General features: G+C 35.0%; 1 pseudogene; it reads left to right on the forward strand.

The window, feature by feature from the left end:
- The window catches only part of LOC149247108 (uncharacterized), an 82,721-nt pseudogene extending 65,961 nt beyond the window's left edge, over positions 1 to 16,760 (forward strand).
- Positions 16,761 to 19,807: the final 3,047 nt, after the last annotated feature.

Raw genomic sequence — 19,807 nt, forward strand, 5'->3', positions numbered from 1 at the left:
GTAACAAAGCCCTTTTGCTCTTTTTTCTTCCAATTGTTGTGGTGTCAACCTTATAGGTTGTGGAAGACTAGGGGCAACAACACTTCCGTCTTTATAGTTGTGAGTGGTATGCTTCCTGGTTGCCATAATTTTGCTTTCCATTTTTCTTGCTAACCTGAATGCCTTCTCTAATGAATCAGGTTCCCAAAGGCGAACATCATGTTGGATATTATCCTTTAAAGACCCTATGAACACATCAATCCTATGCTCCTCTGGAATATCTTTTACCCTTATGTTCAATTTTTGGAACTCCTCAATGTGCTCCATTATTGAACCCTTTTGTTTGAGACTTATCAATTGGCTAAAAAAAGTGTTGCTTTTTGTATCTTCATAATGTGCTATCAATTCTTCCGTAAAAATTGCCCAAGTGATAAATTGTTTACGAGAGCAAAGCCATTGATACCATACAAACTGATTTGGTTCCAAATATACAGTTGCCATACGTACCTTTTGTGTGTTTTGCACATTATTGAGATCGAAGAATTGCTCCATCTGTAATATCCATGTGGCGGGATCCTTGCCATCAAACTTCCTCATATCGATTTTTGGAATATGGTGATTCTTCGATCCAACATTAGCGTCTATGGAATCATGATTAACATTTCTTTTGTTCTCATCATGAGTTTCCTTTACTACCTTTTCACCATTAGTGACCCTTTCTTGTAGCAACTTCTTCAATTCTTCCATGTCTGTCTTCAAATCTATCTTCAAATCTGCCATCGAGTCCTCCATCTTAGCTTCCATGCCCTTTATCTTAGATTCCACGCCATTTATTTTAGATTCCACGCCACTTATCTTAGCTTCTGTTAGCTTTTGTGAGCGTGACATTTGTTGCACTTGTTCTTGTAATTTTGATATATCATGTAGCATTTCTTCCTCTTCTTCATGAGTCATGCTAGAGCTTTCAGGTTCCTTACTAGGTGTTTGCATTTTCTTTCCTCGGGGCATCAGTTACCGATAATAATGCTTTACTATGCCCTTTGAATTACATTAAACCAAGCTTACACAAAAATTTAAAAAAAAACTACACACCTTTTTTCACTTTATAGAAGCCTGATATTGAATCTGATGTATCTCTGTAATTTTGGATCATCCAGTTCTGAAATTTCTACCTGTAGTAGCCTTCTGTGTCCTCTTTCCAATGCCACAAGTCTGAGCCAAATTGGATTCTCCAAGGAAGAGTTATGTGAAATCTCCCACAGTGACTTGCTTTTAGACTGGTTCAGTAGAGCGAAATTGTACGATGTGCCACGAGTCACTGTTTCAACCTTTGAATCTGAAACACACACGCAAGAAACTACAGTTTACGAAATTTCAATCCGATCCCCAGAGAGAAAGTTATGACGATTTTCCCCAGGTCACCTGTTTTGAATGTAATTCAGGAGTCTGCAAAAAGACCAACTTCCTCAGATCATATCTCCGCAAATATCGCGCGAAAAGCTCTGAAATTCGGACCCAAGGTTCAGCACGATTTCTTCTCAAATGGGTTTTTTTTGCGACTTCTGAAACGTCACAGAAAAAAAGTTATAGCGAAAATGCCACGATGACCTGTTTGGAGCAGCGAAACCCTAGAATCCAAAGCTCTGATACCAAATGTTATGAAACCAGCTCAAGAAAAGATAGAAAAGATAGATCAACGCCTTAGAATTCAGCCTCTTCGAGGGGAAACCTCCTTTACATTACATAAATGAACAATTCTTGGATGATACAAATGACAAAACCTCCTTTCTATATATAGGAGTCTAAGGAGTCACAATATAATCCAGCCGACCTAACAATAATAATATAAAGCCACAAAAATAACAATAGAGGGATTCTATGGGGCACAGAAATAACAATATGGGGGTAATAGGGGCACAACAATATAAATAAGGGGTATAACTACAATAGTAATGGGGTAATCACTAGTATTATAGGGACCCAACATAGTGTTATACCACCATTTAGCCGAGGCAACCATTTGACCCATTGTGTTTGTTTATCAGATACAAAGCAACGAAGATATCCTTCCAAACATGTGTTTACTATCTCAATTTTCCCATCAGATTGAGGATGATAAGATGAGCTATGAGCTAACTGAGTACCAAGACAAGAAAACAATTTTGTCCAAAAATTTCCAGTGAAAATGGGATCTTTGTCACTTACAATAATCTTTGGGTTTCCATGTAGCTTTTGAATTGCTTCCATAAATGAAGTAGAAACTGTACTCGCTTTAAATGGATGAGATAATGCACAAAAGTGTGCATACTTGGTAATTCTGTCCACTACCACCATGATAACACTATTTCCTTCGGACTTGGGTAAACCTGTGATAAAATCCATTGAAACCTCTTCCCATTGTTGGCTTGGAATGGATAAAGGTTGTAATAGTCCTGAAGTCTTAATTGCTTCAACTTTATTTTGTTTGCAAACCAAACATTCCGCCACAAACTTTTGAATATCCGATTTAAGGCCATCCCAAAAAAAATCCTTCTTAACCCTATGGTAGGTTTTTAGAAATCTTGAGTGCCCTCCTAAGGGAGAGGTGTGCAATTCCCTAAGAATCTTTTGTTTGAGTTGGGAACTCTTACATAGGTATACCCAATCCTTGTACCATAACAAATCATTTTTCTAGATAAATGTATCGGATGCACTGGGATCTTGTTGTATCTTTTGAATGAGTGCCCACACTTCCTTGTCATTTTTCCATTCATCCCTTGCTTCGTTTATCCAATCTGGTTGGATAATAGAAATAGCGCAAAGAAATGCTTCCACATCCTCATCCTTTCTTGAGAGTGCATCTGCCACAACATTTTGCTTCCCTTTTTTGTAGATGATTTCAAAGTCATAACCCAACATCTTTGTGACCCATTTTGCCTGCTCTTCTGAAGATAATCTTTGTTCTAAAAAGTATTTAAGATTATCATGATTTATTTTTACCTTGTCTAAAAAGTATTTAAGACTATCATGATCTATTTTTACCTTGAAGTGTCTTCCCATTAGGTAGGGTCACCATTTCTTAAGTGCATGTAGTATTGCCAACATTTCCTTCTCATAAATAGCTTTGTGTAAATACTTTCCTTTGATTGGACAACTTTCGAAAGTAATGGGTCTTTCTTCTTGCATTAAAACAACACCGATTCCAATTCCTGAGGCATCAAATTCCACAATAAAGGTTTTTGTGAAGTCCGGTGCAGCTAAGACTGGTGCTTGGCACATTACCTCTTTAAGATGTTCAAAGGCCTTCGTTGCTTCTGGAGTCCATGAAAATGTATCTTTCTTCAATAATGTTGTTAGAGGTGCTGTTGTTCTCCCATAATTCTTAACAAACTTGCGATAATACCCTGTCAACCTGAGAAATCCTCGTAGATGCTTTATGGATGTGGGGATTTTCCATTCCTTAATGGTTTTAATTTTGCTAGGGTCTACCTTAACACCTTCATGAGATACAATATGACCCAGATATTCCACCTCTTGTACTCCAAAGAAACATTTGGAGATTTTTGCATATAATTGTTTCTCCTCCAATAGTTTGAGCACCATGTCAACATGTTGGACATGATCCTTCTAAGACTTGTTGTAGATTAGTATATCATCAAAAAATACTAACACAAATTTTCTAAGGAAGGGTTTGAAAATGGAATTCATCAAACCTTGAAATGTAGAAGGTGCATTAGTAAGGCCAAAAGGCATGACCAAAAATTCATAATGACCCTCATGAGTTCTAAATGCCATTTTTGGAATGTCTTCAGTCTTCATTCTGATTTGATGATATCCTGAAAAAATATCCAACTTGGTGAAGTAAATTGATCCATGTAATTCATCAATGACAGGAATGGGAAATTTATCTTTAATAGTGAGCTTGTTGAGCTCCATATAATATGGACACATGCGCCATGATCCATCCTTCTTGTGAACTAATACTACTAGAGCAGAGAAAGAACTTTGACTAGGTTGACTTATACCAACCTCAATGTGCTCCATCATTGAACCCTTTTGTTTGAGATTTATCAATTGGCTAAAAAAGGTGTTGCTTTTTGTATCCTCATAATGTGCTATCATTTCTTCCGTAAAAATTTCTCAAGTGACAATTTGTTTACGAGAGCAAAGCCATCAATACCATACAAACTGATTTGGTTCCAAATATGAAGTTTCAATAGATACCTTTTGTGTGTTTTGCACATTATGGAGATCGAAAAATTGTTCCATCTGTAGTATCCATGTTCCGGGATCCTTGCCATCAAACTTCCTCATATCGATTTTTGGAACATGGTGGGTCTTCAATCCAACATTAGAGTATATGAAATCATGATTAACATTTATTTTGTTCTCATCATGAGTTTCCTTTACTACCCTTTCACCATTAGTGATAATTTCTTGTAGCAACTTATTCAGATTTATCTTCAATTCTTCCATTTTATCATCCATGACATTCATCTTAGCGTCCATTCCATCCATCTTAGCTTCCATGTCATCCATCTTAGTTTCCACGCCGCCCATCTTAGCTTCCAAGTCATTCATCTTAGCTTCTACGCCTTTCTTTAAACCATCCATCTTAGCTTCTACATCTTTCTTTAAACCATCCATCTTATTTTTTGTTATCTTTTGTGCGAGTGAAATTTGTTGCACTTGGTTTCGTAATATTGATATATCACGTTGCATTTCTTCCTCTTCTTCATGAGTCATGCTAGAGCTTTCAGGTTTCTTACTAGGTGTTTCCATTTTCTTTCTTTGGGGCATCAATTACCGATAATAATTCTTCACAATGCCCTTTGAATTCCTTCAAACTAATTTTTCAAACCAAACTTATGCAAAAATTTAGAAAATACACACCTTTTTTCACTTGTAGGAGCTCAATATTGTATCTGATGTACCTCCGTAATTTTGAATCTCTCAGTTCTGAAATCGTGACCTACAGTTGCCCTTTGTGTCCTCTTTCCTATGCCACCAGTCTAATCAAAATTGGATTCTCCAAGGAAGAGTTATGCTAAATCTCCCACGGTGACCTGATTATAGACTAGTTCAGTAGAGCGAACTTGTACGACGTGCCACGTGTCACTGTTTCGACCTTAGTACTTGAAACTGATACAAAGAAAACTAGAGGTCGTCCTATTTCTAAAAAATCTTACGAGATTTCAATTTGATGCTCAAAACAAAAGTTATGATGATTTTCCCCAGGTCACCTATTTGGAATGTAATTCGGGAGTCTGCAAAAACGCCAACTTCCTCATATCATATCTCTGCAAATATAGCGAGAAAAGCTCTGAAATTTGGACCCGAAGTTCAGAACTATTTCGGCCCAACTGGGTTTTTTTTAGCTTTTGAAATGTCTCTAAACAAAAGTTATAGCCAAAATGGCACAATGACCTGTTTGGAGCAGCGAAACCCTAGAATCCAAAGCTCTGATACCAAATGTTATGAAACCAGCTCACAAAAAGATAGAAAAGATAGATCAACGCCTTAAAAATAAGCCTCTTCAAGGGGGCAACCTCCTTTACATTACACAAATGAATAATTCTTAGATGATTCAAATGACAAAACCTCCTTTCTATATATAGGAGTCTACGGGGTCACAATATAACCAAGTCGACCTAACAATAATAATATAAAGGCACAAAAATAAAAATAGAGGGATTCTATGGGGTACAATAATAACAATATGGGGTTTAATAGGGGCACAATAATAACAATAAGGGATACAACGACAATAGTAATGGGGGGATCACTAATATCATAGGGACCTAAAAAAAATGCCAGTGGACCATAGGGAGACGATTCTAAGAAGATTGGGTCTCAAGTTTTCCATTTATTGAAGAAATACATCCTACAAATGAGAATAAGGTTTTCCGACAAGTTAGATGCAATGCGTGTAGTTGGAAAACTCGAAAGGTAGTGAAATTTCAGATGAAGCTAGAAACAATACAAAATCATGCAAGAAAGGTGTATGAAAAGAAAATTGTAAATGATAAAGAGAAATGTATTGTTAGATGGAAATGTTTTGAGGAATGTCGACATATCGAATATGCAAAATAATATAAAAAATATTTAATAAAAGGAAACTTGAGGCAAGTGGAGGAACCATCATATCTCTATTTAAAAAGATGATGGAAAGAAGTTTGTTATCCAAGACAATACAATTGAGCACTGTATTTCACATCTTATCTAAAGTTCGTCTTATGACAGATTATCTAGATCACATGAAATTTCTATCTTTTCTTAAAGTGTCAAACTTTCCATCTTCTCATTGGTTTGTAACCAGTGGTTGGGAATGGGAAAGATATCTAGCTCAAGTAGAAAAGGATGATTTGAAAGAGAAGATTTCAAATGCTAGGTTTTTGGCATTGTCTTTGGATGAGGTTACGTCTATAGATAATACTTCATGGATTTGCATAAGCATTTATATGGTTAATGACCATATTAGGCATTCATATCTACTTGGGATTAAAAAGATGAGAGAGACTTCTATAGCTGAAAATATTTATGAACTTGTTCTTAATAGTTTGAAGGAAAGCAGTATGGATCATTTAATGATTGCAAAAAAGTTGGTATGTGTTGGAGCTGATCAGTAATGTAAGGACAAAGGAATAGCCTTTGTGTTAGATTACAACCATCAACTTCACCATATATGCTTAAGATTCATTGTATGGCTCATAGGATTAATCTTGCATTTAAAAAAGTAAGAAAGTTTCCATCAATTTCAAAAGTTGAAGATCTTGTACATGAGACTCATGCATACATTTCTCGTAGTCCTAAACGATATTTAGAGTTTCAACAAATTGCAGATGGTGTTATGGATGGAAAAAAAACTACTGAAAGATGTTGATACAAGATGGATCTCATTAAATGGACCAACTCAAAGACTATTTAATGAGTTCAAATATTTGGTAGGGTTGATGTATGAAAATCGCTACAATGTAGACAAAGCTCAAGAACTTCTTTCTCGACTAACTGATATAAAGACATTATTGACATTGGCTAGAATTCTTCCTATGCTATATGAAATGAATGTCCTTGTGAATTTTTTTTAGAATCGCACAATGTATATTGCGGAATACACAAATGCGAGAAATTCAGCATGCCTTGCATTGGATAATTTGTATATGATGCCAAACTCTTTTACTAGTCCAGAGTTTAAGTTGGACTAAGATCATCAATATCGAAAATATTGGAATTTTTTTTATGTTTGATGAAAAAGGGATAATATGTATCGCAATGCGTGGGTATATGGTTCCATTTCATCATATTAGTAAGACGGGATGAATCACTAAATATTGCCCTGTGTCAAGAGACCAATTTGATAATATTGTGATTTCAACGAGACAAAATTTGATAGAAATTGCAAGATCGCTATCATTAGAGATAAGAGAACTATTTCCTCGAGATGAATTGTTGGAGGCCATGTGTGTGGTATACCCTCAATATTGGAACAATTGTCAATGTCCAAGAACTTTAAAAGCTGATTTTCAAAGAAGATTAAAATGTTTAGTAAACCACTTTTGCAAGAAAATCTCGATACATGGAGAACAAATTGAAGGTATTTTAGATTCATCAAAATTGTATCAACAAGGTGGACGCTTTGCAGAAACAATGTGGAAGCAATATCCTTTTTTGGAGAATCCTAATGAAAATGGTGCTATAACAAGATTATGGACTACTTTAAGTGCTAGCAATACTTGCAAGAAAACATATCAGAATATTTCAAATTAGCAGATTTGTGTCAAACCATGATTTTGGGATCAGTGGAGGATGAGAGAACGTTTAATGCATTATCATTCTTGAAGTAGAAGTTGAGGAACAATATTGATAAACATGTGGATACATGTTTAATATTATATGTAACAAAGTATGACATTGACAATTTTCCATACGAAAGAGCGCTAACTCTTTGGCGACCAGATTGTAATAGAAGGGGAGAAAACAATATAACAAATTTCTCTAATGAAATTGATATATAACATAATGTTTTGGAGGCTCATAATGACAGTTCATTTAGAGAAGATCATGTTCACAATTTAGAAAATGAGGACCAAGATGATAACTGGGAAATTGAAATACCCTAGGACTCTTATTTTGGTATACATGTTCCATTGATCATGCAATATTACTATATGTCAAATTCAGGTAAAAATATGTTATATATTTGTATTTTTCATTGTAACATTACAATGACATTTCTTTGATGCATGTTATTTTAAGATTGATGTTTCATAGTTAATCATTACATTGTTTGTTTCTTATCCATGAGAGGAAATAAAGTTGGATTTGACGAGGTTGGGACCTATTTCTTTTCACATAGATAGTGTCCGACTATTATTAAATGATAAATAACTAATTTAGCAATACTAATGCAAAGCATCAATGGGCTCATTCAAGTACATGAAACTACCTTGATGTCTAACTCTGATATCTTGGAAAATTTTCACGGTTTATATGTTGCTTGTGTTTGGGGCATTTTATTGAGTTTTGAGTTTTGTTTCAATCAAAGATTATGTTAGTCCCTTAAATTGTTTTAGTTCTTACTTCATGCTTAGATTCATAGATCTAGTTTTATAATAATTATTATTATTTTCTTTATATATTTTGTGGTTTGAAGAAAGTTGTTTTTATTTCCTTTCACTTTGTGGCGTGACTTTGTAGACTACTATTCTTATTTTATATTTTCTTGGAAAATAATTATTGATATTTGGAACGAGAAATGAGCCATGGGTAGCTAAGCAAAGAGAAAAATGGTTTATGTACTAGGTTCCTACGCATTCATCGTAGGAGACCTATTGACATGAGACCGACATTCTTTTGTATAGTCTTGTAAGTCATTTGTCAGTCATGCTTTCAAGTCTTTCAAGTACTAAGTTTTTCGGTTCCCCATATGTTCTTAGGACCATTATGGGATGAGATGACATGAGTCAGTCCAACTCATGCCCTAAATCTACTTTTTACCTATTGACGTAAGTGTTTTGTTACCACTTATCACCAACAAAATTCTACCATAACATAACCCAACTTGAAGACAACACTTCTCGTCTTCCTTTTACTTAAATTCTCTATTGATCTCCCTAATATAATTTTCCGAGACCAACGTCCCTTCTTAGTAGGTCTATCCACCATACCACTAATCGCACAATAGACACACACTAGTAACCACCACATTTTGTAAATCTCTCTAGTCTCAGTTATTGGTGTCCCTATCACACTCAACCAATACAATCTTGCAGGTCTATTTTTTATCATATCTTTATTTTTTGTTATTTTGTGTCTTTAACTTTAACACCATCCTAGAGTTAGTGTCCTTTGGATTTGATCTTTGACTAGAAATGAAGCTAGATTTAATGAAGCTAGGACCTATTTCCTCACATGGATAGTGTCCTAGTATTAAATGATAAAGAACTAATTTAAGAATTATAACACTAAGAAAAAATGGGCTTATTCAAGTACATGAAATTGCGTTGATGTCTAGCTCTGATATCTTAAAAAAAAATAGCGGTTTGTTTGTTGCTTGTTTAGAGGATTTTGTCAAGTTTGAAATTTTTGGTTTGTTTTGGTCAGATTTTTTTAGTCCATTGAATGCTTATAGTTCCCATTTCATGCATAGATCGATAGATCTAGTTTTATTTTTATAATTATTATTGTTTTCTTTATATATTTGGTGGTTTGAGGAAAGATATTTGATTTCCTTTCACTTTGTGGCATGATTTCAACATCTTCACCTTTTAGAATATAGTAAAATATTATTCTTATTTTATATTTTATTGGAAAATAATTATTGTTATTTGGAAATGGAAATACGCCTTGGGTAGCTAAGTGAAGAGAAAAATGGTCTATGTACTAGGTTCCCGCGCATTCATTTTAGGAGACATTTTGGCATGAGACCAACATTCCTTTTATGCAATTACACTTTTGACGCCAAGGCGGAGATGAGTTCGCTGACCTGGGAAAAACAATGGCAGCTAATCATAATGCTAAGGAGATTAGAACATTGGTTTCAAAAGCAGGATTGTGAAAATTGCTTGGACTAGTTCTTATTTTGGTCATATTTACTGCCAAATTTGTGTCTTGCTGATTTTTTACATTTTTAATGACCTTGTGCATAGTTCGTTTGAAGAGCCCGATGTTAGAGCGAGAAGACTCTCTACAAACCACAAGGACTACATTGTCTCGGATGACCAATTCTTGGAGGGCACTCGATGTTCTTGGTGTTGTCGAGTCTCTTCGCTCGAAGCGTCAACGGATACAATGGTATGGCCATAACATCACTTAATTTGATCCTCTTTACTAATCTCCTCACAACTTGAAGGAGAGAAATGATCAGCTGAGCATGTACCATTATGATCAACTGAGAGAAAGGTGAGCAAGTAGATCCTTAAAATAATGTTGAGAGAGGCCCTCCTCTTACTGGTAACAAACAACTTGAAACCACATGCTTATCACCTTAACAACCAGAGGTCTTTATTTGTAAATTCCATGGTGTAGTTGGTTGTAAGTCTTAGGAGAAAAATTGGTTCCTATGAGCAACTAAGACATGTCAATCATCCATTTCTTCATTAGGATCAAACAAAAAAACTACCATTTCTGTAGCAACTTTCTATTGCATGGCTGAACTACCTCATTAAACTTCCTTATATCAGTAAGTATTGCTAGCAAGGTTTTCCTTTTCCAAGGCCTCATGTATGTTAAGCACTGTAGGGAGTACAAATTCTTGAAAGTGTCCATTACAACTCATTAAAATTGGTTCTTTTCCCACAACAACATATTTCATATCAACATTGCCTTTGAAGACATATTTGATTGCACACCTACCATACCATTCTTAGAACACAATTGGTGGGGTGTTGGTTTAAAGTTGAAGTCACTTGAAGAGCATTGATATTGGACACCATTGTGTATTTATGTTTGTATAGGTCTGATACCTTTTCTTATGAATCATTCAACATTACTAATATTCCCTCTATGTCTACTCCAAGCATTATTATTTTATGTTTGGAACCAGAATTTTGTTGTGCTTGTTGAAGACCAAATTTCTAAGGAAGTTGTGAACCACATTTCTAATGAGCCATCTTACATGACATATGATCTAATCTCTTCATTTCCAATTGATCTGCTTGACTTTATGGGTACCACTGGCTCTAAGTTTTGTAATAGGAATTGATTAGTGTTTTACAAAGGAAGCTTGTACTTGCATTTCCTCCCAATGGAGAGAAAGGGGCAGTAAAGATAGCTTGTTGCACTAAACCATTGACTTGTGGTTTATCTGATCTTGATGGCTCTATACTTCTGGGTTCTCCATAACAATGAGTGAATTCATCCTACAATGAATTGTAATGAACGTAACCCTTATTTGAAAATTTAGCCATATTTCTAGGAACTTGATCATTTAAAGAGATTTTCTATGATCTAGAAGGGTTCATAGGTTGTATGCTAAAAATATTCCCATGTTTCCCTTTGTCATCTATACTTGAGACCATTTTCTATCAATTTCATTGATTCCTTTCCTGCCTTTAGATTTGATCATTAGAACATACTTAAATGTTGAGAAGCATTGTTGATATGGTGACTCTTGTAAACTAGAGTCTAGATAGGTTGATTGAATATCCAACCAATGATGTTACAATCTCCAACATGGGATTGGTAGTTTCACTTGCTACCTCTATCAGGTTTTATGCTAGGAATAACCTTGTCAGTTGCTGACTTTGAAGCCTTTTGTCATTTTGTGTAATTTAGTCCTCTACCATGGCAATCAACTTTGTTTGACTAAAGAGATGCATCTTGCTTCACATGTGTCATAGCTCTTGGGAGCAGAGGTGGTGTTCTCATACTTATACTTACTGCTCTAAATGCATAAGCATTATTTTTTGAAGTTATTACAAACGTTGTTTCAATATTTCTCTTCTAGAAAATATCACATGTTCAAAAATTTTATATTGTGAACAAAATTGCCACTCTAGTTGTGAAGATGACCTAGGATAAAATTAAATGTCATCAAGAAGGATTGCACTGTCAACAATAATCTGTTTTGTCAAAAATATTGCACTGTTCTTTGCAAAAGGTTGAATTGCTTATACTTCATATCACTAGAAAAATAAAGGACAAATTGACTATTGTGTTAAATTTCACTAATGTATTAGGACAGAAAAGAGTGTCTCTACAGGAAAGTTGAAACCCTAGGGCAGAATTACCCTAGCCCATTACAAATGTTCATTTTTGGAGTAGTTTCTGACAACTTGAACCGGGGTAAGTTGCAAAATAGATTTTTCAGATCTTCTATGATATCCCCTAAAGAAAAATGCACATGAGTTTTACCACGAGAAATATATGGTGGGAGTGAACTAATTCAAAATTTCAAACCAATATAAATTGGATCGGTGACTATCTCTAGTTGTCTACAAGAGGTGGAAAATAAAGGCAATAGTTTTATTTGAGGAGATTGCTTGATTTATTAATCTAGATAGTTCCTCCTTTGCGGTTAACTTCAATTTATCTGCATAATAGACTAAATGCCATCTGTTGTCCACCTTCAGTGGCCACATAAAGGAGATAATTTGGGTACCATACACCATTTCTCCATGCATTAAGTTGGAGATCAAGTTGAATCTGAATATTTGAGAAGCATAGATGGACTAAATTGGGTTGAGTAATTAGCAAGAATCATATCCCAAACAAGGTAACGAGTTTCCCAATAATCACTAAACACACATGCAATATAGGTTTTGTACTATGTAGTAAGCATTCAACAAATATATATGATCTAATTACAAACAAGGAGAATCACCCACTCCTAACCACAATTGTAATCATCATTCAGTCTAGTGTAAATGCCCAATATTCACCCCAATATATGTCAGTTTGTTTGGTGCATACCCCACAGACCTTCACCTTCAAGGAGGTTGTGTCTTCTTCCCATGATGCCCATAATTTTGTGTAGAGTGCAGTAGATTCTAGAATAACTGCGCCATATATCCAGTGTGTATATAGATATATGCATGTATTCATGTTGGCCCATATCAAACTAATTTTAATATTTGCAATATTTGGAATTAACTTGGCTACAAGCTTCCGTTTCTGGAATTGCAATGAAACTCTTAAGAGTTTTGAACATGTTTATTAGGGATTTGAGCATTCGTGGGGTATGAAACGCCCCCGCTTTACCATCCAACCAAGAGAAGTCACCTTGTAATCCAAATTGTCCACTTGTAACTGCAGAGTATCTATGCATAAGAGAATCTCCTATTGGGACTCACTTCTTTCTAGCATGACTTTACCCAGGGTAGTTTTGATTTGCCAATAGAGATATTATGTTGTTTACATATATTGGGTGTGCCTTGATCTAGTATTACCCAGGTCTAGATTCCACTGTCCTATATTTTCTTCAACCTCTGTATTTGATAGAAATATTCTTCCCACTCTTGCTTCATTTTCAATAATTTCAATTCCTCTCTAGCTACCCTAGGGGTATGCTCCAAATAATATACTACAAAGGCTTTTATGTCATCTTGTGCTCTCATGTGCAAGGAGACTCCTTGACCTTGACTTATGTGATGGCTAGGGGAAGAACCAGGATGAGACATGGATTTTGATAAAACAAGGTATGGGGGGAGTGGGATAGGGGACGTAAGGAAAAGATCATGTGGGAGAGACCAACAAAATAGTGTCCACTAGCCTGAAAGATAAAGCAGAGCTACTTGGAACCATAATATCAACAGAGCCAAATGGGCTTGAATTTGGGCACCAACTTATTAACTAACCATGACCTTCTCCATCTTCACAAGGCGAGGTTCATGAATAGGGCCATAATTACAGTCATGTGTTTCCATAACCATATTTGAATACCTTTGTTTGAGATGATGGACATTATTTCCCTTCATTCCATCCCTTTTATGTAGGCGTTCGTGAAATTATTGGTTTATTGGATGGTGATATTACCATCCAAAATCTGCCCCTGCTACAGAGACCTTGCATCTCTGTGATGAACTTAATCTGATTTTTTTTTAAGTTTTTAAAGAAAAGGTTCGTGAGAAAATTTGGGGACACCAGATCCTTCTCTTCTTGTACATGAAGGAAAATATGAAACTATTTTACCTTATCAAAAGTGCTTTATAGAATTGAAATCTTTTCTAAAGCGATATGATGAGCCAGATCAGGAGTTTCTCAAAAGTAAGCTTGCAAATATTTTACTGCCTTGATTGTTGATGATAAAATTAGTGTATGGATATTCTACTTTACTGTTGATGATATACTTTACTGCATTAAATTTTGGCCTCTTTGTAAACAAGATGGTTTGACATTTTATTCTATTGTCTTTGTAATGCCAACTCTTCGATATTAATCTGCTACTACTCGAAGTGAACATGCAATGGAGCTAGAAAACATATCCATTATGCTTTCATTGGAAGAAGGTACATTTACATTGTTGCATCTAGATAAATGTTAATGTTTGATTCAATTTCATTCATAAATTCATATTGTATTCATAATATATTGAGGACATATGAGTTTGAACTAGTAAACTGAGGCCTAAGTTCCTAGAAAACTTGGCTTAGAAGTATTATTTAGCTCTCTCCATTTAAGTGTATGCATCTTCTAGTCTTTTAGATATTGTGGTTGGGCATTGAACATAATGTATAGTAAATCTTTTATTTTTATCCTAGGAGACTTACCGTCTTTTTTGCTATGCAGTTAAAGAGATAAGGCAGATGAAAACGTTGAATGTTTTTGCAAAGAATCCAGACAACAAGATAGTAGATGAAGCAGGTACAACTAAACATGTTTCTCAGTTGCCCGCCATTGTCTCTACAAAGGCACATATAATGTCCAACCCATAATGTGTCTACTATTGGGAGATTCAAAACAAAATTTGGCATGTCACATAGTTGGAAGGGTAATAATTGGTGGTTGTCACCTTATTGCGGGCATGGTGTCAACCTACAATGCATCTTTTATAAGTGGATGCAAAACAAATGCTTCCATACATGACAGTAAAAAGGTTTCCATACATGAAAACTCTATTAACAACCTCTCATTTGCAGCCAGAAGCCAAATAATTAGCAAATACTGAATATTTGGCATTCATTGTGCTTGTATAATCTCATAAGAGAGATTTTGTGCTTGGCACCCAAGTTGGGTGACATGTAATCTTTTCATCTTGGCATGTTTCATAGATTGATATAAAATTGAAAATGTGTAGAACTATCCCCATTTCTAGCTTGTGGTTGATTTTTTATTGTTTTTTCCACAAGCAAAAGGGGTTTTATCAGAAAGCTAATATCTGAGATTCTAAGAGGCATTTCTCTTTTTGGCGTTCAATATTGTCAAATTTGTTATCTTTTCAGCCTGCAATATTAACACTGCAAATCAATAATTGATTTGTTAGTTGGGTATGTGTGGTTTTTTCTACTACAGATGTATTTGAATATTAATGGCTTGTTCGATATGACTGTAAGGATTTTGTTGCAAGCTAGTTTTTGATTTGTGTTTTTGGGCATTTTGTATTGCGTTTTCTTGATCTAAATGATGTTATTTTAAATATTGTAGCTAACAAAATTAAATGCCTTTGCCTTGTTTTGAGTTTTGTCTACATGACTTAAAACTATGTTATAGAAGCTTAAGGCTTTGAAAATGCCTCTTAAATCAGAGCATTTTGCACACATAGTAGGAGATGGTGTGGCTCCAAGAAGACTGCATGTGGCTCGTGCAATGGTAGAGGCAGGATATGTAGATATTGTAAAGAAAGCATTCAATAAATATCTATATGATGGAGGACCTGCTTATGCCACGTATGCAACACCTAATTCATCTTAGATTTTGGTGTTATATGCGACGCTTGTCTGTCAAAAATGAATTGCACAATGTGGATCTTAGTCTTGCTAAAAGCTGGATTGAATGCCATTCTCTTGCAGGGGTGCTGAAATCCTTGCTAAAGATGTTATACAATTGATATGCCGGACAGGAGGAGTAGCTATCTTGGCTCATCCATGGGGATTAAAGAACCCTGTTTTAGTTGTCAGAAAGCTTAAGCAACTGGCCTTCATCGAATCAAAGTATATAGAAGTGATGGAAAATCAGTTGGTAAGGTCTTTGATGTGCAGATGTTTTGATTGTTCTGATTATTTATTTAGGAGCGGGCTTTAAGAATTGTCACTTCATTTTCTTATGTCTTTGTAGTTTAAATTCAATTTAATCAAAGTTAAAACCCCTTCTCCTATAAGTAGTTGTAGCTATGATTACTGCATCATCAGAGCAACTTTACTATTTGGTTTGAATGTATTATGTCTCTACCTTTCAGTCATTTGTATTGGCTATTTTCTTACTCTAGTATACCATGTGAAATAGGATTTCATGAATTAGCTGATGCTTACCAGTTATTAAAGCTTGGAGGCTCTGATTTTCATGGAAGAGGTGGCCCTGATGAAAATGATTTAGGAAAAGTAAATATTCCAGATTCAACAATGCATGAATTTCTCAAGGTAGCTCAACCTATTTGGCATGAAGCTATTAGGAATATCTTACTCAACTTTGCAGAAGAGAGCAAGGGCATTGGCTTTGATTCCTTTGATAAGTACAAATGTTTAAAAGGTGACATGCATCTCAGAAATAACGCCTTGGGTGACAAGGAAGAGATTGTAGCTTTGCATCTATCTTCTTGGTTGACCAAAGAAGAAAGGTTAACCGTTGAAGAGGAAGTCATCAAACTAAAACTTTCATACACTGTTATTTGTGATAAGGGGAAAGAGACTTTTGTTGTTAGTAGATAGCCTCCAATGCTATTCTATGATAATTTTATGAATGTTGCTGCATGGGTCCACATTTGATCTCCATTCACTTGTTGAAGCCCTGCATCAGGGCTAGTAAGATGTTCACTAGTTTACAAATGCCAGACATCATTTCAATACATCAAATTGTTTTGTTCTCATGGAATTTAGAGATACATAAATAATGTTATTTTGTCTTGGAAATACTAAATTATTTTGTTCTGAGATCACCCAGTTTGAGTTGTTCATTGCAACCACCACTTGATCCTTTAACAAGCATTTGAAATTCAAAGCGTAATAAAGCTCTTTTAGTTGCTTTCCAGAAGAAGATTGCTACAAGCCAATGAATATTATTGTGATTAAACTAGATGTTTCACTTGGTACCATAGGCCTTGTAATAGGGTTGTACTCCATTTCAGTCTATGGCAGTAGATTGATTTCTAACTGCTCCATGTACAATGACATATGATATAATATATTACCCACATAACTGTAACTTCTAATCTTCTAATAGATCATGTAATGAAGAAATATTTATCTTTGAAAAGCTATGGACCCACATTGTACAACTTGATAATTAACATGAATTTTGAATCTATGACTTTGCACAACGCTCTGTTATAATTTGGTGTCTAGTCGTAGTGACAATCACCTAGTTCTAGTTGGTTTGAGGCCCTTGGTAAGGATCCTCTATTCATATGATGGAGTAAACAACCTACTTGTATATTGATTTCTATTGGATTTAGCTAGTTGAATGCAACATGGTATATATTAATGGTCTTGGAAAGGGAATTGATGGTGCAAGAGTAGAGAACATTTTGGATGCTACTTATATCACACTCAACAAGAATTCTTTACCAGGTTACATGATTTTTTTCTTTCTATATTTAGATGTAAGGGATTCATTGATTTTCCTTGCTCCATGTGATGATATATCTTACTTTCAGACCTTACATTTTTAGGTGATAAAAGTGTTATGGTTCCTGTTGGTATTCGCATAGGGACTCCTGCATTAACCACCCGTGGGATTCTTGGGGATGACTTTATTAAGATTGCAGATTTTATCTACAAGGGGGTGCGGATAGCCATTAAGGCTAAGGGCTTTGTGTAAAGTACAAAATTAAAATATTTTATAGAATTTATTGAGTCAACCAATTTCCAGCTATGAAATAACATTTCTAATCTCAAAAAGCAGGTGGAATTGTTTGCCGGCCAATTTTCATTGCCTGGTGTTGGTACTGAAAATCTTAGTTAGAGATATAACGTGCTCAGAATCTCAGAAGTGTCCTTACTGGCATTGCTCATTTCCTAACATCACAAGTAAGGAAAGTCAACATAATTACTTGTAAGAATTACTGAACCTGGCTTCTAGAGAAACTGTTATTGTTGGGCACTCATTAAAGAGTGAATTTTTAGATTTGAAGGTTATCCACAATGTTGTAATAGATACAACCCTCTTGTACAAACATCCTCGTGGCACAAATTTTAAGATGGATTTACAAATCATTGCAAAAAGGTTTTTGAACAGAGAGGTTCAACAGTCTAAAAATGGTCAGAATATTGTTGAAGTTGCAAGAGCTGCAATAGATCTAGTGTTACTGAAGATTCAGAATGGGCCAACATTTGGAAATCCTCATTTCTCATAAAAAAAATTAGTCTCATTGTTGAGTGATCACAATAGGAGATGTTCACTTATTGATGGCCAGCTGAATTAATGAGCTGCATCAGCTACATATTTTTTAAAATAATCCCAAGGGGTTTTCTCTGTAAATTATTGGATTCACCTCTTGTTTATGTAGAGCCATGTTTTCTTCACTTTCCTATGTGAAGCTTCTTTAAATGCCATCTCTATTCTTGCTTTATCAAAGTAATTTGCAATCGGTTTGCAGGTTTTGAAGGCAACAATTTGGTACTTCTCCCACTGCTATACACATATCTTCAACATATAACTGCAAATTAGGGGTATTTATTAGCTAAATTCACATATATACTCAGCTTTGGCATTTCATGTTGGATTCATTTATTAATGCCCAGTTGTTCACTTTTCATCATCTCAGGCTTGTAGGGATTTCTATACTAATTGTTAGGCCCAAGATAAATTGTTAATTTTTTTCTTCCATCTTCCATAATGAGCTTTTGTGCTCTCTGTTGAACGAGACCCCATGCTCAATGGAAAGGTTTATGGTCTTTTATTCCAGTGTGCTGACATTTATTCTCAACCATGTTATCTTGTTTTTATGACTTTAGATATGGCACCTTGAGCTTAATGATGTGAGCTTCTGTTGTGGTGACAATGGGTAGATAGTTCATTGAGGTAGCCCGCTTTGATCCAACAGACAACTTTAGACCAAAAATAGGTTTGCAGAGGCATTGTGGATGATATTAGATGCAGAAACTAGTGTTTGGTTTGCACCAAACATCATGGTAAATAATAATAATGATTGAGTAGATTAGTTAATAGGTTGGAACTGAACTCAAAGATGGGATCTTGAATGTAGAAACACTATGGAAATCATTGTTAGTGTATCACAAAATGTCAAGTGTAGATTCCCATTGTTGCAATTGTTAAAAGTGTGCAACAGTGTTGGCACTCCCAACCTTGTATGGTAAGTAGTGATAATGATTAAGATCAGATTAGAGGATGGGCTGCAATTTAACTTATAATGCATTTAATAGCAAGGTAGGAAGTAATCGAAAATAAATATGTGAAGATCATTGGTCTAGTGGGATTAAAAAAAACATTACAAGTAATAATGCTATCCAAAAACAACCATTGGTGGTTGAATGGGTCATGTTTTGAATAACAATTTCATTAATAAAAACTAAAAAATTATGTTGTTGAAATATGTAACAAGGTCTTCATAATGACATGTGTAATCATGATTTTATATAATTGATGTAAAGAAGAAAATAAAATTATTTTGTAATGCTTGAGTCATGGGTGAGGTTCATGAACAGGGCCATAATTACAGTCATGTGTTTCCATAACCATATTTGAATACTTTTGTTTGAGATGATGGACATTATTTCCCTTCATTTCATCCCTTTTA

Source organism: Pinus tabuliformis, chromosome 7 (genome assembly GCF_031772625.1).
Source record: "Pinus tabuliformis cultivar Carrire ecotype Pingquan chromosome 7, CPIR1, whole genome shotgun sequence".
NCBI lineage: Eukaryota > Viridiplantae > Streptophyta > Pinopsida > Pinales > Pinaceae > Pinus > Pinus tabuliformis.